We start from the raw sequence: 24,423 nt of genomic DNA, 5'->3' as shown, positions 1-24,423 counted from the left end.
GCAACCTGTTGCAGTGTCTCACCACCCTCATGGTGACGAATTTCTTCCCAACATCCAATCTAAATCTACCCATTTCTATTTTTGCTCCATTCCCCCTAGACCTGACACCCTAAAAAGTCCCTCATCAGCCTTCTTGTAGGCCCCCTTCAGATACTGGAAGGCCACAACAAGCTCCTCAGAGCCTTCTTTTCTCCAGACTGAACATACCCAGCTCCCTCTGTCTCATAGGAGAGGTGCTCCAGCCCTTTGTTCATCCTCGTGGCACTTGTCTGGATGCATTCCAGCACATCCACATCCTTCCTGTAATAGGGGCTCCAGAACTGGACACAGTACTCCAGGTGGTGTCTCACCAGAGTGGAGTAGAGGGGAAGAATCATCTCCCTTGACCTGCTGGCTATGCTTCTCTTGATGCAGCCCAGGATGTGATTGGCTTTTTGGCTGCAAGTGCACACTGGTGGCTCATGTTAAGCTTCTCATCCACCAGCACCCTCAAGTCCTTTTCTTCAGGGCTGCTCTCAATCCAGTCACTGCCCAGCCTGTGCCTGGGATTGCCCTGACCCAGATGCAGGACCCTGCACTTGGTCTTTTTGAACCTGATGAGGTTGGCTTGTGCCCACCTCTCCAGCCTGTCAAGGTGCCTCTGGATGGCATCCCTTCCCTCCAGCGTGTCTGCTGCACCACACAGCTTGGTGTCATCAGCAAACTTGCTGAGGGTGCACTCAATGCCACTGTCTACGTCACCAACAAAGATGTTAAACAAGACTGGTCTCACTACTGATCCCTTTGATCTATGGACCTGTCAACAGTCCAGGCAATATTCTCCTTCATACCTACCCTGCAATGATGGAAACCATGACAATAGCAACAGTTTTTGTAAGGAAGCAGGAACATATCTGAGCATCAGCAACCAGACAGAAGGAAGTCATAGCTACATGAACGCTGCAGAATCTGATCTTCCACAGTGCCTGTATCAGTGAGAGCAAGGCACCTGCTGGCTTGTGTGCCAGCTTCTCCAGAAATGGGAAATGTGTGACAGATGCATGGTGTTTATGTAGCAGAACCGCCACCCTCGCTCCCGCAGAGCCCTGTCAGCCTGTTTGCACACAGGCACACGCTGCAGGTCCGCACTCACAGGCTTCCCAGACACGGAGGTGTTACAAGGCACAGTTAACTGATTCAATTACAAAAAAGAAAATAAAAAAAAAAAAAAATAGGGCACACAGCCTGTGATTAAGAAGATAATTTCTTTCCAAACATGCTGGCAACACGCCTGCAAATTAGCAAGCCCTTGATTCTCTAAATTCCCCAGAGATCAGCCGCACCTGATACCGGCATGTCCTTCAGTCTTTCACAACTCAGAAACCTACTCCCCCACCCCTCTCCATTTCAACACTGGTGAGATTTTTCACACCTTGCAGCTCAGAAACACTTAAACCTCCCACAGGCTGATTCTAGCTCCACAGGTCACACCAAATCCACCGATGTAATTGGCAGCACAGGTGGGCTGTGGCTAATACAACCCAGGGCAAAGTTACTCTCATTAAGAGCAGTAAAGCAAGACCACGCTCAGCACGATGAAGGAAAACTGCTTCCCGCACCGGATCTGTCGAGCCAGCCATCAGGAGGAGTGCAAAGACAAGAGCTAGAGCAGCCCTCCTGCTAGTCACTTCCCTTAGAAATGCAAACATTGGCCAAAGTAGCTACATGAAGGCAGGACAGGAGACTGGGGATAGCCAGATGGCTTTTCCCGGCAAACAACCCCAGGGCTAAATCAATGCATGAAGCTCTTACACGAGGTGGAAATGCTTTAACTTGGTTGAGTGAAATTCCTCACACTTCTAAGTCGACAAGGAACCCCACTGGGGCTTAATAGGCTAACACAACCCATCCCATTAGAAGTCGTTAACACACACAGGAGCCTTGGGAAGAGGGGCAATTAGAACTCACCACTCACTTCTGCAAGAAGGACACCAACCCTACCTTTGAATCCCACCGACAGGAAAGAGAGATGAAGTAAGGCACCATCCCATCCTCTGCCTCCCACACTTTCTTCTCTTGGGAAGGCACAAACAGCAAGAACTTGAAGCAGGGTTAGCTCTCATCAGGCTGAAGGAGGAGAAAATTGGTTCCCTAGGCAAAGTGTAACACAAATTTCCCAGCTCTCCTCTGCTGGAGAGCCATCACTCCTCCACCCTTCTCTCTCTCCCTATTGTCTGGGAAGAGGACTAATGAGCCACTGTCCATCACATATTTGGCAGCCGTCAATTTCTGCCCTACCGAGTGTGGTATTTCCAGCCTAGAAATAAGGTTAAGGCTCCTCAGGAATTTAAGGATAGGTATATACCAGTTATTTTCCACTAGCAACAAAGCAGTAACTAAATCTCAGGTAGGAGCTGTCAGAAGAAAAAGAAGGGGGAAAAAAAATCATTGCACTACCCCTTAACTTGCCCTCTCTTCTCAGGACAGCCACAAGGAGGACAACCACAGCAGTCAACATGGTGTGCCTGCAGACCGGGAGCTAAAAATAAGAGAAGTGCAACGAAGAGAGAATGAAGAGAACAAAATGAGAGAAGAGCAACGAAGTTGGTGAGGGGTTTGGAACACAAGCCCTATGAGGAGGGGCACAAGCCCTATGAGGAGGGGCACAAGCCCTATGAGGAGGGGCACAAGCCCTATGAGGAGAGACTGAAGGAGCTGGGGTTGCTTAGCCTGGAGAAGAGGAGACTCAGGGCTGACCTTGTTACTCTCTACAGCTACCTGAAGGGAGGTTGTAGACAGGCAGATGTTGGTCTCTTCTCCCAGGCAGCCAGTACCAGAACAAGAGGACACAGTCTCAGGCTGTGCCAGGGGAGGTTTAGGTTGGATGTTAGGAGGAAGTTCTATACAGAGAGAGTGACTGCCCATTGGAATGGGCTGCCTGGGGAGGTGGTGGAGTTGCCGTCATTGAAGGTGTTCAGGAGGAGACTTGATGGGGTGCTTGGTGCCATGGGTTAGTTGATTAGGTGGTGTTGGATTGGTTGAGGGGTTGGACACAATGATCCTGAAGGTCTCTTCCAACCTGGTTTATTCTGTGTAATTCTATGTAATTCTAGGTGGCCCACAAAAGTGGCTGCTGGCTTCCCCCACAATTGGAGATAGATATAGTCAGTTCTGGTGAAAGTCTGAAATACTAATCTGCTGAATAGACTCTACAAATTGAGAAGCAAAACTAACTCAGAACTAGGAGTTCTGCTCAGCCTAGAGCAGAGACTAAGAACGCTCTGAAAGACAGCATGGGTTGTGGATAGAAGCAAGATACCACCCCCGAGGGAGTCTGCCTGGAGTGGCCTCAAAAAAAAGTATGAAAAAAATTCTACATGTAGAGTGAAAACAGTCGTGGACAAGATGATCTGACAAATTAGGGGTTTACTGTGATTAAGCTGCTAGTTGGTTTTTAGAATAGAATAGAATAGAGTAGACCAGGTTGGAAAAGACCTTTGAGATCATCAAGTCCAACCTATCACCCAACACCAGCTAATCAACTAAACCATGGCACCAAGTGCCCCATCCAGGCTCTTCTTAAACACCTCCAGTGATGGTGACTTCAACACTTCCCTGGGCAGCATATTCCAATGGCAAATCACTCTTTCTATGAAGAACTTCTTCCTAATATCCAGCCTAAACCTGCCCTGGTGCAGCTTGAGAGTGTGTCCTGTTGTTGTGGTGCTGGATGCCTGGGAGAAGAGACCAACCCCCACCTGGATACAACCTCCCTTCCGCTAGTTGTCAACAGCAATAAGGTCTGCCCTGACCCTCCTCTTCTCCAGGCTAAGCAACCCCAGTTCCCTCAGCTTCTCCTCGTAGGACTTGTGCTCCAAACCCCTCACCAGCTTTGTTGCCCTTCTCTGGACTCGTTCCAGCAAGTCAGTGTCTTTTCTAAACTGAGGGGCCCAGAACTGGACACAGGACTCAAGGTGCGGCCTAACCAGTGCTGAGTACAGGGGCACAATGACTTCCCTGCTCCTGCTGGCCACATTGTTCATTATACAGGCCTTCTTGGCCACCTGGGCACACTACTGCCTCATGTTCAGCCTACTGTCAACCAGTACCCCCAGGTCCCTTGCTGCCTGGCCACTCTGACCTCAGCCTGTAGCACTGCATGGGGTTGTTGTGGCCAATGTGTAGAACCCAGCACTTTGATGTGTTAAAACTCATGCCCTTGGAGTCTGCCCATCTGTCCAGCCTGTCAAGGTCCCTCTGCAGAGCTCTTCTATCCTCTAGCAGATCAACACCTGCCCCCAGCTTGGTGTCATCTGCAAATTTACTGATGATGGACTCAATCCCCTCGTCCAGATCATCAGTAAAGATATTGAACAGGATAGGGCCCAGCACTGATCCCTGGGGCACACCACTAGTGACTGGCTGCCAGCTGGATGTGGCACCATTCACCACTACTCTCTGGGCTCAGCCCTCCAGCCAGTTCCTAATCCAGCACAGAGTGCTGCTGTCCAAGCCATGGGCTGACAGCTTGACCAGGAGTTTGCTGTGGGGAACGGTGTCAAAAGCCTTGCTGAAGTCCAGGCAGACTATATCCACAGCCTGCCCCACATCCACCAGGCAGTCACCTGATCATAGAAGGAGATCAGGTTGGTCAAGCAGGACCTGCTCTTCCTAAATCCATGCTGGCTGGGTCTGATCCCTTGGCCATCCTGTAAGTGCTGTGTGACTGCACTCAAGATGACCTCTTCCATAATCTTGCCTGGCACTGAGGTCAGGCTGACAGGCCCGGAATTCCCTGGCTCATCCAACCGGCCCTTCTTGTGGATGGGCATCATGTTGGCCAGCTTCCAGTCATCTGGGACCTCTCCAGTGAGCCAGGACTGCTGAAAAATGATGGAGAACGGCTTGGCCAGCTCATCTGCGGGCTCTCTCAGCACCCTAGGATGGACTTGAGGGGATCCATGTGGATGAGCAGGTCTCTAACTACTTCCTTCTGGATTACTACTCCCTGACTCCATCTGCCAGCTCAGGAGGCCAGTTGTCCAGAAGACAACCTATAAGGCAACCCTCCCATAGGAAATGTAGTAAGGAACAAGCCCTATGGATTTGCTTCCCTCAAATGCCTCTTCCTTTGGACATCCAGCCTTGTCTACAGTCTAAACATCCACATCTTTCACAACATATACAGCCCATCAGCACTTTCATCACTCACAGATTGTGTTTCATCTTCTTGCCTATCTTAAGAGTGGAGTAAAGTACAGCAGCACCGCTCACCATAGTAGAGTCATTCTGTTCCTTTATCAGCCCAGCTAGGACACAGCTCTTGCCACTTCTCTGTAGGCAAGCACCAACCAAGTATTAAGAAGACTCTCACTTACAGCTATTTGGTATTGCTATGTTGTGGCAGTGTCACTGACATCCATGGAGACCTGTCTGCCACTTTAATTCAGCCCAGTACAAACCAGTTTTGCAATTGCCTCTCTAGATGACTCCACAGCAGCACTACTCCCACCCTGACAAACACCTGCTCACCACAGTACCACTCTGGCCCAATGGCATCAACTGTAACAGCATCCCACCCCTCCTACTGCAACCCCACTCCTCCAGGATCCCTCTTTCTCACACATCCATCACTGCATCTGCCTTTCCTTCAGCAAGTGGGCCTCACCCAGATCCCACCAGCTGCATACGCTCCCCTCTGCAGCCTTCTCCAAGCCCCCTACCAGAATCCCTTTTCTCCCAAAGGTGCCTACCACCATAGCTAAACTCCTTAAGTTGCTCACAGCCTAATGTTTCTAGACAAGCCACTTCATACTTTGTTCCCATCATCCTGATAAGGAGCCCCAGAAACACCTACGCAAGCATCTCTCCAGCACCAGATTTGCCCTGATGCCTCAAAAATGACCAAGCAACTCCTGTGAAGACATTTAGAACCATCTCCATTTTCTCTGCTCAACATTCACCAGGGCTGGATGGCACCACAAGCTACCTTGTGCAAGGCAGAAGCACAGCCCAGGAGGGATAGGCCAGGCTCCTGAACAAGTTGTTGCCTTGCCCCTGGCTGGTAAGGGCAAAACCACCTGCAAACTCCACAACAGAAACAAAAATAAATAATTCAAGAAACTGACCTTTTTGCTGTCCCCTTGAACAGGGGCAGATTCAACTGGAAATTACTTCAAGAGGACACTTAGTCCATGCCCTACCTCCTACAAAGGGCTCTTGACCCAAACATTCCAACTAGGAGACACCCAGCCCCCTCCAGCATTACAGGATTGGAGTCCCTTGGAGGAAGGTGTTCCCAGCCAGGCCCAAAGTATTTGGCTCCTTCTGTTCTGCCAAAACAAGGGTGAGCCCAACCTGCATAAGCTCTAGCAGATCTCATACTGCAGGCAAACGCATGCCATTTCCTCTCAGAGTTAGAGCTTTAAGATAGTACACTCCCACTACCCACCCCAAGATGGCATTATCCAGCCTCATAACATCAGAGATGGAAACCAAGACAGGGCAATTGAAGGGACCTTCCAAGAGTGCTGGAGGCACTGCTTTAGCCCTACTTTTGCCCTGATTACGCAGGAAGCACTGCCAGACAAGTAGCATGGCCAGGTCTGATCACCCTGCTGCCAGCATGCTGTGGCACTGCCCAAAGAGTATAGAGCCCTTCTCCACCTGATCTACAGCATGTTTGCTCTGTGTTTCAAGTACTGGCAGATCTTATTTGTAAGACCATAAAATGGTCTCAAGCCTTACATGAAAACGTCAATTAGATGCTCCAAGCCCCACATTCAGCAGAAGGTCAAGTGTGTGGCATGCAGTCTTGTGGGCATTCAGCCACACACTCCCTATGTCAATCAGGCTCCTTTGACAGGCTGTTTTCTGAGGAGGGCTTGCAACAGCATCCACTGCTTTGCTCTTACAGTGCATGAGGAATTGGCTTGCAACTAGGAGCGAGGGGAAAGAAATAAAAGTTGGCCTTTTTTTTTTGTTTGTTTTAAACAGGCAGGCCAGACGTGTAACAGCCTCCCAACTTCGAGCTTTTTTGATCCAGCCAGCCCCCTCTCTGCTGAGTTCTGGCAGGAGACAGGCACAAAGCACCAATTAAACAGAGACAAGTTATGCTTTTTCTGTCAAGCAAAAAAGCAAAAAAAAAAGGGAGGGGGAAGACATGATGAAGCGGGGGAGAAGAATCCAGCCCTGGAGTCATTTTGCTTTCAAAACAAGCTGTCAAGGCAGCCCCCTCTCCTTCCATCTCACATGGAGGAAGGGCGAGGGAGCACTCGCGTGCCTGCTACAGACGCGTGGCATCAGTCATCAGACCACACCATCAGTCACTTGGCACATTGGGCCCAGCTGTGCCCTCACTTTCCCTCGGGCATCCGTCAAAGCCTGTGACAGGCAACAAGAGCAGCAGATTCATAGCAGAGATGGACAGAGCACGAGCTCCAGCAGATCTACTGACAAGAATCCCCACTTGTGGGCCATGAGGCTGGGAAAAAAACAAAACTCGGGAGCAGCAAAGGCTCCATGCACTAACTCATCTGGCCACATCAGCAGCTCCTTTTCCCCCACAGCAGAGACACACAGCTGGCACAAGCGTACAGCACTGCCTCTTCTGCCATAAAGGCTGCTAGGTTTGAAGTCTCCTTGCACAGCTAGCAGCTCTCCTGGCTTGCCGCCAAGCTCAGGACAGCAAGCTTCCCTCATGGATTCCATGCCGCTGCTTGGTTAAAAGCAAGGTACCTGCCATCACTATGTACTGCTGAGGAACCACAGCACAAAGCACGGACCTAGCAAGCACTTGCACTATCAGCTCTGAACCTACCTACAAGCCACACCCAGAGCTCACCCAGCAAGCATTGGCCCCACAGCTGGCCTGATTAGAAAATTACAAATATCCCTCCAAGCTTTATTTTTACATGTGATTGAGAAAGATAAATAGCAAGCACAGTCACTTCCAGAGTGGAAAAGGGCAGGCGTTTTAGCAGTGCATAAGCACCCACCCCAGATTTAATATCATATTTACTTCCTTACAGAGTGCCCTTTGGAGAGCCTGTTGGTACTGATTTGGGCATCAGCTTCACTCCACCTCTTCCTTCCTCAGCTCTCTGAAAGAGGCAGCTAACTGCAGCAGCAAAGTCACCTCCAGGAGCTAATGCATGCTCTCATTTCAGCAGGGTGGCACATGTGCTGGGCTGACTGCTACCAAGGAGGGATACCACCTGCCACATGAGCTGGGAGAAATGCAGAGTCTGTTTTTCTGGGCTGGATCTGTCCCACAATTAGCACAAATGAGGAGGGAAGGGCATCTCTGTCCTGGGCAGGTCTGCTTGGGCTGCTGGCACATGCTCTGAGTTCATTAATAAGTGCCCTTCTCATTAGCATGGGGTCACTCGGCTGCAGCAGGGCACAAGAACCACTTGGCCATTACTATACCACTCACGTTCACTGCTGTGATAGTGCTGAATTTCCTTAAAGAGCCCTGAAGCTCTTGGTTTGAATTTAAGGAGGAGATGAAGAAAGAAATCTCACAAAGAATTGCAGGATCTCTGTAAACATAACAGAGGAAAAAAGAAAGTGAATCTTTGATCCTCTTGACCTTGACAATGTCCTTATAATTACAAGACTATTTATTTTCAGTTAAATCCAACTATTGAACAGACAGTGTCAAGTTCTTTTCTTTCTGAGAAGGTGATTATCCTGCCCAGCTAATCTAATGAAAATTATCAGGAGGCTACTGACCTCCTGCTACACACACTAAATAATGCACAAAGCTTCAGGATCAGACAGGCAAATCATAACCCTGCCTTATCTTAATCACCTTCTATACAGCTCCAGGCTTGTTTCACTCAGCATTTGACTAACACAGTCAAAAGTATCTCAGTGGAACCACAGCAGAGCCAGCCCTGAGAAGGGCACAGCAAAAAGTTACATCCGTTAAGATTTATTTTTGTAGAAGTCAAGAGCTGCTGCAGCAAATATATTTAGTCTTTAAGCTACTGTGGGGTTCCTGAGCTGGTAGCCAGAGCTGGTGGTTCCCCAACACTGGACTGTAGGAAAAGCAGCACTGCCTTGCCCTGCTATTTTGATGAAGGGCACAAAGAAGGCAAGGTCTAAAAGAGGGGTGCGCAGTCTCATTGGTCCTGGTAAGAAAAGCTGCTCTTTCCACTCTGTCCTCTCAGAAACCCCATTTCTGTCTTCTGCTGCAAACACAGCTGCCAGCCTCTCCTTGGAGATGCCACTGCACAGCCAGCTGCATGAGAGCTAGGACAAAGCAAGAGCACCCAACACCAGGGATGCTTTGTCCGCAGTTCGGAGCACAGTGTGGAGACCACGGGATCTGCTACAATCCCGTCCCACTTACTGCAATCCCCCTCTCCTTCAGAAGAGGCAGACAAGAGCAGCAGCTGTAAGAGATAAAAACAACTAGGAATTAAGGTGACAAGACCTAAACCAGGAGCCACAAAAAAGTTGTCACATACTCCCCCACACAGCCACTACTTAAGCAGCACATACAGCTAGAGGAATAGATTACATGGAGGTGACTTCAAGCCTTAAATAAGGTTCCCACTTAAGGAAGCTACAGAGAACTGTGGAAAAGCACTGCTAAAGAGCAAACTGATGAGTTTTTATGCCCCAGCTCCCCAGAATGAACCTCAGCTACAACCCACTCTTATCCAGCCTCTCCTGGTAACCTCACCCTTACATACTCACTGCCTTTTGGTCCTTCAGACTCCCAACCCAGGAGATCCCAGCTCACCTCTGATCATTGCTTAGCCAGGACCTTCAGCCACAGCCCTTGCAGACTGCTGCAAGCCTTGGCAGACTGTTGGCAGACTGCTGCCAGCCTTAGCAGCCTGCTCAGGCCCTGCAGCCCTTCATTCCCTGCAAGGCACTCCCCACCCCCAGAACATCTGATTTATCCTCCCATCCTGGCTATCATGGGACTTCAGTCTCTTTTCTCCAGCTGGGGAGGTGCTAAGCAAGGCACAGGTGGGCAGGCTTTCTCCCTTTTCAAAGGAACCGTTCCTCCTCTCTTACAATTTTTCAGAACAAGAAGAGGAAACAGTCTCCTCTAAAGTAAGCAGAAACAATGACTGAGGTGGGTTTAGGTATAACAGAAGAGGGAGAAAGATAAATCAAATAAAGGCAGGCAGGAAACAGCACAAGATTCATCTTTGGGAAAATACTAGGTAATATTTGCAAGGAAAATGATCCACAGCAGAGTTACTCTAAGGGAAGCAGAAATCTGGGGGGGGAAATATTGTCCACAGCAGCAACTGTGGGTGCACAGTGAACAGGTAGAGCTGTGAAACCAAGCACTGACAAGGCAGAGGCTTTACCTAGCCTAGGCTAAGTCCCTAGTCCCTAGGCTACCTAGGATAAGTCCCACCTCTGCAAAGGGGAGGAAGTGCTGTTCTGTGGACACATCTGTGCCCAAGGATTTCTTCAGAGAAATGATCCTGAGCCCCAGGGATCTGTGTCACACCAACTGGGCACGGTGTTAACTGGCCAGGACTCACCAAAAGGAGAGATACTTTGGTTTTCTTCTTTTCAATTTTAGAAAGCAGGCCAGTGCTGAAGCATCTGAGCTACTACTGGAAGAAGTTGGAACAATAATTAAATTTCTGCATCTCCTAGCCATGGTGACAGGAGCAACCTTGGGCTTCTAGTCCTTGAAGCCACTGTAAATGCCTGTATCACAGCCTTGTTCCACCCACATGTGCTGACTCTACCCTTAAAAGCCAAGATGCAGGTCAGTTCATGTCTCTGCTGTTGAGCAGCTGCTTGGTGTCCTCCATAGGAACAACAGTGAGTGCTGGGGCTACAGGAGGGCCATGTACCAGGTTAAGGTGGCATCACCCTACTGAGTTGTGTATTCTCTGGATTAACATCCCTCCAGCAAAATGCTGCTCACAGATTGCCAATACAGTTCTAAACAGACACCGTGGAGGGTCTGGTTTGTATAAAAGTGGGAGGTGAAAGCCTGGAGAAAACCAGAAAGCTACTGCTGTCTCAGGATTGACTTTATCAGCAGGCCTGGTCGTGAAGAAGGACTGCACAAGATGAAGAAGTAGATTTAAAATTATACTGCACAAAGCTCTCAAAAATGCTCTAAGAACTGAAGCTGGAGTTGGCTGCTTGTGCTGGGTCCAAGGGATGGCTCCAGCATCTGCAGCCACCTCTGGTTCTCTGCACCAGCTGCTCCAGAGAAGAGATGACACCATCCCCTTCTCATGGCAGGAAACAAGCAACCTCTCCTTCATGCCAAGCTCAGCAACCTCTCCTCTCAGCTTACACAGTGATGGAACACTGCAACTGCCTGGAATGGACTGAGACGCACCAGAGCTTGCAAATGTATGTTCTGGGGAGGTTTCTTCTCTCCCCAGGCTGACTTCTAGATGAAGACATGTGTCCCCAAGGCAGACAGCAGCAGTAGATGCATCCTTTGGTGATTCTACCTGCCAGCAGAGCATGGCAAAGTGTTTGAGTCACAGCCTCCAGGGACGAGAGAGCAATTTACTCACCACAGACTAGGGTTTGCCTTCCTGGCTGAAAACAAACAGACAAGCCATTGATTAGTGTCACTCATCCTCGTTGTCTTGAGGCAGACACCCAGCATGTTGGGACTCTCCTGAGAACCTACCTGCTCATTGCACCTGTGCACAATTGCCACTAAGACCTAGGTCAGACACAGGTCTCAGTAGGAGGAAGAGATTGCATGCAAAACAAACTTTGCCCTCTCTGCTCCAGCACATCTTTTCCAGTGCAAGGTCTGGCTCTGTCTGCTGCTTTTGAACACCCACTGCCAGCTGATTCCAGAATGGCCTGAGGAACAGGGAAAAAGGAAGCATTCACTAGCAGAGCTGTCAATCCAATCCCCATGCATGACTACTAGTGACAGCAGAGGCAAGAGGAACCCAGCTGGATCCCTCCAAGGCAGGAATGGAGCAGGATGAGCTGCTGCAGGGCCAGCACTTAGGAGAAAAGCATCTTCAGCTTGACAGCTCAGCAAATTTGATCTGGAACTGGCAAGAGAGAAAAAAATGTAAAACCTTTAAATGTCTTACCAGGGTTCTGGCTGCCAGGAGAAGCAGAGACAGACATACATAAGCACACAGTGCTCCACAGAGCACCAGATGCTCTGCTTTGGTCTGTGAAGAATACTAATGTGTCCTGCAGCTGGCATGAACCGTGAGCAACTCAAGAAATCTGGTTTTCTGCCACCAGTTCTGTTCTGGGATATCAAGGAAATCCCAAAACCACTCGATGTTTCAGCTTCCTCTCTTTGCAAACAGTGATGCTTCCCTGAAGTCCCAGAGTGTGGTAAGGTTAAAGGCTGACCCTTGTTAATATACTACAGCAAGTAGCCTTGGGAAACCCTCCAAGCCTAAATGCAATATGACAAACCTCGTGAGTTCTAGACCCAAAGATAGATCAGACCATCCTAACTCCTTGTTTTACAGACAGAAAGTGAAAATCATCGACCCCTTTCCTTTGCCATTGACACTTCTGATCTGGTCAAGTCACATCATCTCCTTCTTCCCCCTGACAGCCCTGAGATAACAAGCCCATCAAAGTAAAACATTCTCTACTCCATGCATAAGGCCAAAACTAGGAAGCACAAATATCACATGCCCTTGAATTCAAGGACTCACCATAGCTGTTGGAGGACTAACTTTTCAATCCTGCTTTGTGGAGGAGCAGGCTAGAGTGAAGACGAAGTCACTAATCCAAAGCAAAATGGGCTGGGGTGTAGCAAATGAGTACACAGAAAGAAGCACTGCGCAGAGTGAGGATATGGAGCACTGATGATCCTCTTCCTGGTCTTCACCCTGTCTAAACAAGCCCCAAGAACTTGGTATGTCTCAGCATTGCTGGAAGAGTGAAAGGCATACCAAACCAGCAAGTGGGGTTGATGGCAGCTTGATGGACTTCTAAAGGATGGATACATTTGTTGGGAGTCCCCAGGTGCATGCTTGGGAAGTCCTGCAACACTTGAGTTTCAAAGAGCACAAACTATCCCTTCTGGCAAAATACCACCAAATGCAGCCAGAAAAAGGGAGCTGACCAAATGTGCTGGTAGCTGGCACATTACAGAAATGCTGTATGAGATGGCAAAAGGGTTTCGGCCAGGCGGCACAGCTCATCTGTGGCATGGCCAAAAGCTTTGCCCAGCCAGTACACTCCCTCCTGCATAGATTTCAGCATTACCCAGTGCTCTGTGCCCTGTCACCGTACTTACTTATATGAATGAAAGAAAAACTAGACTCGCCAACATACCCAATGGGCCTGTCAAACTAATCTTGTTAGGAGGACTGGAAACACACCAGCAGCAAGAGCTGACCCCTGCTCCAGAGCCCTTGCAGAAATCATGCATCCAGGAGATGGAAAAGCCTCTGTTGTTCCCGGAACCAGGTCAATAAAAGCACAGACAACTCCATCCAGAGAAAGACTTTTTTTATGTATCAGAAGAAAGAGCAGCTCCAGCTCCCCCAGCTGCAAATAGGTAGGCAGGCACAAAGAGCCAGCACAGAAATGTGTCTGTGCAACACGTGTGGGGAATTGGCTGTCCCACACATGTCTGGCGCATGGGGTGAGAGGAAGCTGCTCCAAACTGTGGCGCAGGAGAGCTGTGAAAAACAGAGGCTGCTGCTCGGTCTGGGTGCTCCCACCCCTCCAAGTCGGATTCCCAAATCAAACAGCCTTCCACCAATACAGGCGTTTAGTGGGCCAGGCAGAGAGGACAGGCTAGGCAATGATTTCAAAGAGGAGCAATCCCAGGCAGCTTTGAAGGGCCTCATACTCATGGACTGAGAACAATCCACCCTCTGGGGAGCAAAAAGAAATCCAAAATGCACTTTGTGCATGTGCCTCCTGAGAAAAACTGTCACCTTTCCAGACCCATACCCACTTTGTGCATGCACCTTTGCCGTAGTGCTGTTATTTTTAGAGCTCTTTGCTAACTGAGAAGCCCAGAGGTCTGGGCAGAGAATTTTTATTCCTTTTTTATCAAATCTCTGTGCAGCAACCACATTTTGTTCTCTTCCACTCTTTTCAATTTATTTATTTTTCAAGCTCTTAGTTCAGATGCACAGGAAGGTAAATCACACACCGACAATCTGGCACAAGATGCCTAGCCTTTGCATCGGAGAACCATGCTCTAACCATAGGAGAGGATGTGTCCTCATTAGCATCAGCATTTTTTAGGCCATGGACAAAAGGACCATGGTGCAGAGAGTGTACCTATATTACAAGCAGACACACTTATACTATTATATGTAATGTTGTTTAATTTCACAAGTGAGTGCTTGTGCCAAACCCTGAGAAGCCCATCCTAGCCTGCCTTTTTGAAGCAGGATGGCAGCAGCTGCAGATCCCTCCTTCTGCATTGATCAGCCTACAAAGCTCCAGCAAAGGGAGCTTTACACCTCTCGCAGATGATCCCATGCCACACAATAGCTGCTGTGCCTCCACAGGATTTGGGAAAGGATCAGCCTGGCTTGTCTACCACTATGCTGCTGGGCATTTGCAAAGTACATAGCCTTGGTGGTCAACCCACAAGAAATTATTTCTAGAGCAATGAAGATGCAGCCAAAAAGCAGCTGTCTTTCTATTTACTACCTTTTTTTGGCACCCCAAAATGCAGTGTGTGTCCCCTGCAGCCCTAGGAAGCCATGGTAATAGCATGGAGTAGGGATATCTTGGTGTGTCAGCCCCCCAAATCCTGTTAATTACTAGGTCCAGTCTCCAAGTTATTCTTACACATGCTCCAGAGTCTGGGAAAGACACCAGAGACCACAAGTAGAAAAATACTGGGCTGCAACTTTGAGCAAAATGCATTCACTGGCTTAACACCTACATAATTAAAAGCAGGTGCATCCCTCTGTAACTGCTAGCACAGGGATGTGCCTTGTTTTGCATTTGCTTTAGGGAGCCTATGATAGTAGGCACAAAAGCAAAGCTGGCCCCTAGTCCCTCTGCAGAGCAAGGCTGCTCACAGCATCAGTATAACATGCAGCTCACCCTGCCTGGCCCCCACAATCTCCTCTTCTCATCTGAACAGAAATAATAGTAGCTCCTTCTGCCCACAGGGGTCTGAGCTGGTCACTGCTACTCCCAGAGGTGAGCATCACCCTCCAGGGTTATGGTGCTGAGGGGCTGGATTCAAACCCACTCAGCAAATCAGAGGGCTCTGATAACACTGGGGACTTCAATCCTGATGGAGAGTCACAGAAACACAGAATGTTAGGGACTGGTAGGTACCTCCAGACATCATTGAGTCCAACCTCCCCGCCAAAGCAGGATCACCTAAGGCAGGCTGCACAGGAATATACCCAGGTGGGTTTTGAAAGTCTTCAGAGAGAGAGACTCCACAACCTCTCTGGGCAGCCTGCTCCAGTGCTCCGTCAACCTCACTGAAAAGAAGTGTCTCCTTGTGTTGAGGTGGAACCTCCTGTGTTCCAGCTTGTACCTATTGTTCCTTGTCCTATCACTGGGCACCACTGAAAAGTACTTTCTCTCACTGATGCTGGGAATGACACCAGGCCCTGATCCCCAAACTCATCCACCAGCCAGCTTCCTGGCTCCACCTGGCTCCTACTGCCTTTTACACTGCTGGTAAAAATGGGCAACTCATTCCTCTCCTCACAGGGCGAAGTGAACTGACTCTGTCAATACCAATTGACTTGATGGATAACAAGCCAAAAGTTTAGGCAGCTTCAGACCAGCCTCCAGTCACTCCTCTCAAAAGGAGACCAGCTGCCCATCACCCAGATTTGGGTCAAAAGGAGGGTCACATTGCAAGTCACTTCCAGCGCCAGGGGAAAGCCTTCTCCAGAGTCTCTTCTCTCTCACCTAGCATTTCTTGTGCCACTTCCCCGAACAGTTCCCACTTCACAGGGTGTGTTACGAAGTATTTAATTGCAACCACATCTGGGCAAGCCAGATTGCAGTTGATCTCATGTACCCCTCTTTAAGGAAACACTAAGAGAGAGGTCATAATCCTTCCATCAGCTGCTGCAAACAGATCCACAACCATGGTACAGAATCATTTATTAAAAACCCCTACAGCTTTCCTCCTCCAGCCTCCCCTGAGCGGGCAGCAGCAGAAAGTGATCTCCCAGGGATAAGAGAGAGGATATTTCCCACATAATGGGCACCAGTATTCATTCCAACTGATGCAGCTTTCCTCTCATTTTGTGACTTCATGAACATCACTTGATGCTGGCAGCAGCCCCTGAGGGCATCACAAATTACCTGAGGGAAAACAGCTTCTTCTTCCAGTGCTGGCATCCAGGCTGCCTCCAAGACAGAGGGCAGCAGCCCTGGCTGTGCACGGCCACATTGCTCAGGCAGCTTGTAGTCACACTGCCACTAGATCAGTGGTGACTCAAGAGGGCTTCAATGACATCTTTAGGGTGTCATGGCTAATTACAGCCCTGACTATACCCTCTAATTAGGTAACACCTCCAGGAAAATCACCCTTTCCTCTTTAAACATTTGGCACTTCTTGTCAGACCTCGTTCCACTTCACAAGACATCTCAAAATAAATAAACCCTAGGTCCTCTGTGCTGGCTCAGAAACCAGCTGGGTGAGTGCCCTCACATCTGCACAGGCACACACCCGCACGGCCCAGCACAAAACCCCCATCAGAGGCACAAAGCAAACGCACTGATGCAGCATCATCCTCCTCTGATCTCTCATTTCCAGCCGTCCTAGTGCTACTTTCAACAACAGTCAGCAAAACCTTTTATAGGAGAACAAGAGTATTTGTGATGCATCAGTGTCCTACTAAAAATATTGCCTGTGGGCTTGCTAGAAAAGTGTTGCTCCAGCAAAGAAGCACAATATCAGGCAAGGGAAGGCATTTAAAAAACCTAACCATTTAGAAATAATATGCCAGGATGTTATCAGTATTTTAATCCAGAACCTTGATTTCTGTTTTCATTAAGTAATGAATAAGCTGAATGTTTTCAGTTTCCCACTAGCACAATATTTTAAGTAGGTGGGGGGAAACAAAAAATTTAAAATCCACCATTGTAACTGCAAGCACACCAAACAAAAACTATCAAAATACATAGAAGATAAATATTGAGTTCTTCCAAGATGGCTATGAGAACAATGTCTCTTTATTTGCTTTTCACAAGGTTTATTACAACAACAGAGGGAGAGAGAGGCTCCAGTATACAGTATTTTAATACACATACATGCATTTGCAGCTGGAATAATAGATTTTAAGGACAAAAGACAGTGGGACAGCTGAACATATGCAGAAATGCAAAAACATACCTTCAAAAACATATTATTTGCACCCTACCCAGATATATACATGGGCACATATGTATTTTATACATGTATGTGTACACACCCCCCACCACGATTCACATCAATCAGAAACATTAATTAAATCAGACTCTGAAGTTTCTGCTGCTTTGGGAAAACATGACCCTGAGGAGACATCAGGCATGAACTTAACATCCAGCAGAAAATGAAACCATAACACGCTGCGTCTTGAAAGCCAGCCCTCAATCTAACTTAATCCCTGCTCTGGACAATGCCTCCAGAGAGGCATTAAAAACATGCTAGGTGTTTTCCTGGATTTCCCAAACTCCCCGGAGACTCCCTGGCACTCTGGCTGCTTCCATATCCTCCTCGCTTAGGAGATGTTTCCGGCTGAGTGCTCCCATCCTGCCGCTCCCACGGCTGCCAACACACAGGTCCAGTGGAGCAGCAGCCGAGCAGCCGGAGAGCCGCATCCAGCCCTGGCTTCAGGACGAATTACCCAGGGCAGCCTCTGGGGTTTATCGCTCGGATTCCTACAAAATGTGCAGAGGAATGATGTACGAGCTTGAAAGGTCAAGAGCAGGTTTGTATCCTCCTTCCCCATCCCCGACAAAGGGATTCCAGCAGATCTCGTGCCCCCTAGTGTCATCCTGGCGAAGGGACCGGCACCGGGCACCGGGTACCACCTAGCTCAGGCAGTGCCCTTGCCTATCCCACAGTAAAGCTGGCTCCGTGTCCTGCTGGTACTCGAAGCACAGTTAAATGCCACTTCTGACAGTTCAGGTGAACTCGCTGTCACCCCAAAACACCCCTGGGGCAGCAATAGCCTCCCAGGTGTCCCCATGCCCAGCATGGTGCCACCTATGTTATGCCCCTGCAGATCCTCAGCAAGACCTATCCCACCAGCAGATAGACCAAGCGGCGCTGCTGGAGAGGGTCCAAGAGGAGGAGGCAGAGCGCATCTGTGGTGGACACTGTCCAGAATACAACTCCTTCTAAAAATAGATGGTCCCTGGAAGGGCACAGCCCTTCCAGGGAATGGGAACGCTCAGTGCCAGGAGATTGGAGTTTGGGGTGACAAAACTTCTAAGTGCATGAATACAAGACATCACTGCCTTTGCCCAAAGTCCCTGTTTCTTCCCCATGAGAGCAACTGTGGCATTGAGCTCTCTCCCTTAGCATGAGAAGCAGTGCACAAAACCATCCAAAAACTCATCATCCCTGCTTGCCTGCTCTAAGTGACAAGATCCAGTACCTCCTGGGGAAATGCCCATGCTGGCTGCAATACTAATGGGAGCAACTAGGACCAGACTCTGCACACAGAGCACCTAAACAGGAGGTGTGGGCTAGATGAGAGCACAGAAAACGTGTTGAGCCCATGCTCGTGCCTCAGTTTCCCCATCTGGCCAGCAGCCCTGATGCAGCTTGTCCTCTCTTGCTTTGCTGTCCCTCCTCAATCAGCTGTTAGCTTTTGTGGGGAAGGGCACCCCATGAACAGCACCTAGAGCTATGGACCTTTCAAAGTACATGCTGGCAGCACGCAAGCAAACCTCAGCAGCTCATCACCAAAATTTGGAGGAATTCTCCCCAGGGCACTGACCTGGGTATGCTGCTTTCTTCTGCAACACCGAGCAGGGACTATAGCTTAGAATAATGGGGAAGTAACTCAGTTCAGTGCTGACAAAGCATCACAAGCCCCAGCAGGGTTGAGAGGGGAGGAGGTATCCTTCCCTCATGCTGCCATGCCTGGTATACATCATGTTTAGGGCCAGGAATACGTCACTGACACAAAATGGACAAATTGGAGGGATTTCAGGAAAACGAGCAACAAAAATGATCAGGAAGCAGAAGGGATCAATTTACAAAGCAAGATTAAAAGAACTAAAGGAGCTATGATCAGTCTAGCTGGGCTGAGCAAGTACTGACAGAAGCAGTCAGATGCTAATCTGCAAATGGGATGAAAATGATACAGGAAGGAGTAATTTAGCATCTTCACCAGTAATGGGGTGATATTAAGGGGAACTTGGGTCTGAGAAGGTAGGGGGGGAAAGGCAATATAAAAACCCCTAACAAAACCAACCAACCAAAAAACCCCAATCCAAAATAAAACTCCTTTCCTGGTTGTGCATGGCTGTCTCTACCAAAACACAAAGTCTCCAGAACTCTTTCTTCCTAGGACAAGAATCCTTGGGAGAAACCATATCTTAATGCCTAAGAAGGTATGCACAAAAGAAACCCAAAAACCTAACCTTCCCACCCCTGACTCATGCTCAGAAAAGCAACAGGGCCTCCACGATAACCAGAGGACAGAGGCTTCATGACTGCAGGAAAGCAGCATTGAGCAAAGGCTAAAGCTGCCGGGACCGGTGAGAAGATGCCCACAGAAGGATGCCTTTGCACTCGTTGGTCTTCACGAGAGGGGGAAGGTGCCGAGATCGCTTCCTGCAAAGTCGCAGGAGTGAGCTCAGCTGCGAGCACTCAGATATTTACACACAAGCAGCACATTACTCAGCAACTCCCATTTGTCAGGCATAATGGCAGCGGCAGCAGTAATAAACGACAGAGCCGAGAGGCAGCCTCCCCAGGCACACACCCAGCCCCAGCCTGAGCTGGAGCAGGATGCATTCCTCCGGCTTGCTGGGGATTTAATTGAGAGTGCCTGTGAGCCGGGGCTTGCACCCACAGAACTCTTGTTGCCAGCTTCGGAGAATTGAGCACATTCCCAAAAGCTGAGCCTTGGCTGCAGAGTTCTGTCTGCATATATGTGCATCACAAGCTTTGCAGCTCCAGGAGGTAGCAGGGCTTCTTCCCTCCAAAGACCAAAAGGTGCTGAGCGCCTTTCATGAGGATAGGACTGAAGTGCCTCAGCCCCCGAGGCAGTTCAGGCAAAAGGTAATGTATGATTGTCAGATGTGGCTTGGCCTGCCCTGACAACAGGGTCTGATGAAGTTATCTAAACAGGCTATCACAAAGAATCTGCCAGGGACAGGGTTCTTATTTCCAAAGTACAGCCCACCTCAGAAAAGTCCACCCTGCCCAGAAAGCTCTGGTGTCAGGACCCAGTCCCAGAAAGATGCCCTGCCTGATGTGAGCAGCCCTTGAAGATCTCTAGGCTCTAACTCCTCAGGGAGGGGCAGGGCAGGGAGCCGGGAGCAAGAACGGCTGCTCCAACGCATCTGCACGTTTCGCAGCCAGTATCCCTGCCTCGCTGCCTGCACACACAGCCGGCAGGACCGGCAGCAGGCTGTGCAGGTCCTGTCCCTCACAGGGGCGAACAATGTCCCTGGACTGAGAAGTGGCACGGTCAGAGTTAAATTAGCAAATCCCTCCAGAAGTCACCAAGTTCCCGAGCAAAAAGCGATCTGAGGAAAGGACCTCCTTACACTACCCGACAAATTAAAACACAAAGAGACACGGAAAAGAAATCAAACAGCTTTGTAGGCAATCCTACTCCGGCAACCTGTGCTCTGTACAGACCCTACACGTGTCTATAAGCATGGGGTGGGGAAGAAACAGTCTTTCTAAAAGAGTGAAGGCGAAGTACCTATCTTTATACCAAAAAAGTTTAACAGATTAAGAAACTGCTAGAGGAGCCAGATTCTGTCCCCAGCAAAGGCAGCACAAATCAACTCACTCGCTGGTTGGAGTCCCAGTCCAGTTTTAAGACTGCAGTGAGGGAAGTCACCAAGATCTGCAAATGTCAGGGAGTTTATGCAGCAAAGGGATCGGTGTGTATTATGCAATTCTGGAAAGCAGCCCTCGTACTCACGCTCGGGATGAACTGAGAGCCCGGGGACAGCAGTTCCACAGAAGCGCCATGCGGCCGGTTTTCTTATAAAATCACACCACCCCCTCAAAAAACCGAAATAATAATAAAACAAATCAGCACTGCCACAGCTGAGGAAAGGGCAGGTTGCGCCCTTGGAGAAATGATGAAAAACTCTGCTCTCCCGCCCTGGAAACCCACAGGCTCCAGTTTACAAAGAGCCACCCTGCAAGCCTCAGCTCCAGCCCTGCTCATGCAATGCAGCAGGCAGGAGGGATCATCCCTGCTCAGCCTTCAACCTGATGCCGTTCGCAGCGTCCGCGATGCCCTCCTCGATGGGGACAGGGAAGGGGTGTCCCGCCGTGACTCTTCGCCGCGGACCCGCTGCCCTGTGGGAGGTCCGGAGCTGTTCCAAGCCCGTGCCCCCCATCCCTCCCCCGCCGGGAACGCCCGGCCCGCACAGACACAGGCACGACGGAGGAGCAAAGTAAGTTGTCCAAATCGTTTCCCCACGGGGCTCGCCCCTGCCTCGGCTGCCCTGAGGGGGTAGGGGGGAGTGTGTGTGGGGAGTGGCAGATACGCGTGGGCACTCTGGGGAAAGGTGCGCGGCGGCGGGGCAGAACACCAGACGAAAGGGGGGAAATGAAATCAAGCGTTCCCGCCCCCCCACACTTTTCTTCTCCCAGAAAAGCAGCGCCACTTAGTCGATGGATACTGAGGCTCGCCTCCGCAGACCCCCGCCTCCCCCGTCCCGCGGGTGGGGGAACAGCCCGCACCGCCCTCCGTCCCCAGTACTCACGGAGCCCTCCTCGGCGCCACTCCCGGCGCTAACCCCATGCAACCACCGACTGCTTCTGCACCGGCTCGGGGGCTATAAGCTCTTTTAAACTCCAGCACATAACCCATGTGACCGCAGAAGCCACTGGTAAGGAGCGCCGGGGAGCCAGCGATGAGCTCAGCCCGCACCCCCCGGCACAGCGCCGCGAACGCGCTCCCGGCCCCGCCGCGACGCGCGCATCCGCCCCACGCCCGCACACACATACACACGCTGTCTCTCTCTCTCTCTCACTCTCTCTCTCACACACACACACACACACACACACACACTCACGCGTGGCCGCCGAGGACATGCTGCACACACACGCATGCACACCTCGCGGATGCTGAGTCGGATGGAGGCACCTCACACACGCACATCACCTCCCTGTGCAAAGGCACACTCGTGAAAGCAGCGTGAGCACAGAGACATGCACGTACACACCAGCACAGCATGTACACGCTGCAAGTTCCCCCCAGTGCCGCCTTCGAGGTGCGTGGCCCCACACACAAGGCCACGCACATGCTGTCCTGCACAATGCACCCTCCACTCACTCTCTCTACCTGCTCATTAAGGGATGCAGACTCAAAGCCACTGGACTAATGTTTCCATACACACCTTCACTAACATTTCCATACACACCTCCACACACATCCTTGTACATGCCCCACTTGTGAGGCATGTACATAAGCACCCTCTCAGAGTACACAACAAAGGTGCCACAGACAGAAGCAGACTGAAATGAAAGCACTGATCTCACCTCTCTCACACACACAACACCACTGGATGCCAAGTGCACACAAGACTCCCACACCCTCTTGCACAACCAATGCAGGAGAGACATGCACCCACGTTTCCCACCCCAATGCAATCTGCATGCCAAACAAGCCCACCCTACTCATCCATCAGATGCCCATGATGGTGGAATCCTCCTATTTCTCACCACAGGTAATGGCCACAAGCTGTCACCTGTGAAGGATCTGCAGGGTGAAGACAGAAGACAGAGGTCCCTTTGTGCTGTGCACAGCAACTCCTGACAAGGCTGAAGTCTCAGAGATGGACGTGCAGCCAGGACAGGGCACCCATTCCAGCAGTGGCACAACGGAATTCAGGAGTGTCAGGGTTAGATGTGCCAAGGGGATACAGGAGCTGGGTGTGAGGCTTTGGTGTGCAAAAGGCTGGGACAGGCAGGCCTGGCTGGGCAGGTGCCGGCGTGTGCTGCTGGGGCACGCCAGCAACACGTGTGAGAAGGCAGAGCTGGCAGGCAGAGGGCTTCACTGTAAGCTGAGTTATGGAAAATTACTCTTTCCAAGGAATTGCTAAAATTAAAGCAGCAGTGAGGCCAAACAAGCAGGAGCCAAAGGGGAGGGTGAGAAAGGACGGTGAAGTGGCCTCAGGGCAAGGAAGGGCAGGGTGGGCAGCAGGCAAATCAGAAAACACTCACAGAGCTTCCACCGCTCCCCGACTCCTGCCGTCTACACAGGCAATTGGAAACACCAAGAAGGGGTGATTTGGGGAAGGTTGATTGGCACTGTGTTGACACTGGCTGATGAGTGTCATGGGGCAGGAGGTTTAGGGGTTTATAACCCTTCCCAGTCACATCCCATGCCTGGGTACTAGCATGCAAATAGCTATTTCCCCAGCCTGTTAGAGACAAATGCCCATGAAGAAACAGCCTGTTTGTGGCCAGGGGCTAGATGCCAGCAAAGGGCAGATGGTGGGGGCATTCTGGGGAGCACTACAACTCATTATGGGAATCATCTGCCCTGGTCTCTACCCCAGGGGCTATGGCAAGGCTGGGGTGCTGCTACCCAAACATCAGCATTCAGGTCAGCAGTAAGGAGTGTTTCAGCTTCCAGATATCCAAGCATTCCCAGCACAGATCCCCATGACTCAGGAAACAACACATGCAAGAAAACTCTGCAGAGAGGACTTGGGAGAAATACTCCCATTGGCACGTTCCCACTTTCCCTGCCATCCTGGGCTGCAGGAACAACAGTAGCCACAAAACTTTCTTTCTGATCTTTCTGTTAAAAGAAGGGGGGAAGAAGTAGGGAGAGGGATGGACGGGGACAGGGCATGACAAGGAGGGGAATGGGGTGAGAGGAAACCTACAAAACCTACAAAAGCCAATCTGTTCCAACCAGATATATGCTGATCAAATTAAAGATGCCACTTCTCCCTGTAGTCCTGGCCTCACAGAAACAATGTCACATAGGCAAAGGGGGCTGGGTGGAAGCCAGGTTTTGTCTAGTTTTTTATTGATGTTACTAAAAGCCACTATTAATTGGAGGGAAATAACGATGTTTTGTCTCAGACAAAGGTCCATAATAAATTATCTGTTTATTGTTGCTGGTTTTATCCACGGAGAATAACCAGTATGTTGGGACTCTGGGGGAATTTATGATAGATAATAGCAGATCCTGAGGAAAAAAACAGGACAGAAAACTAAAGGCAGAGAAAGGATATGTTCGAGGCTATGCAGCAGTTTGCAGCAGAGCTGGAAGATGACCCTCCTGCCCAAAGTGTCTTGAGCAGATTGAAATAGTCATGATATGGAAGAAGAGGAAAGAAAATCCC

At 49.9% G+C, this 24,423-nt stretch overlaps 1 protein-coding gene across 2 annotated transcripts in view; it reads right to left on the bottom strand.

Annotated features, from left to right (window-relative positions):
• CNTFR (ciliary neurotrophic factor receptor) overlaps positions 1-22,005 on the bottom strand; it is a 239,180-nt gene extending 217,175 nt beyond the window's left edge. For both annotated transcript variants that reach the window (XM_054178919.1, XM_054178920.1), the window contains exon 1: positions 21,826-22,005. The gene's annotated coding sequence lies outside the window, so the exon portion shown is untranslated. The remainder of the gene's footprint in view (positions 1-21,825) is intronic.
• Between the last annotated feature and the right edge of the window lie 2,418 nt (positions 22,006-24,423).

Source organism: Dryobates pubescens, chromosome Z (assembly GCF_014839835.1).
Source record: "Dryobates pubescens isolate bDryPub1 chromosome Z, bDryPub1.pri, whole genome shotgun sequence".
NCBI lineage: Eukaryota > Metazoa > Chordata > Aves > Piciformes > Picidae > Dryobates > Dryobates pubescens.
Note: the sequence above shows the minus strand (reverse complement) of the source record. Positions and strands in the feature narration are given on the sequence as shown.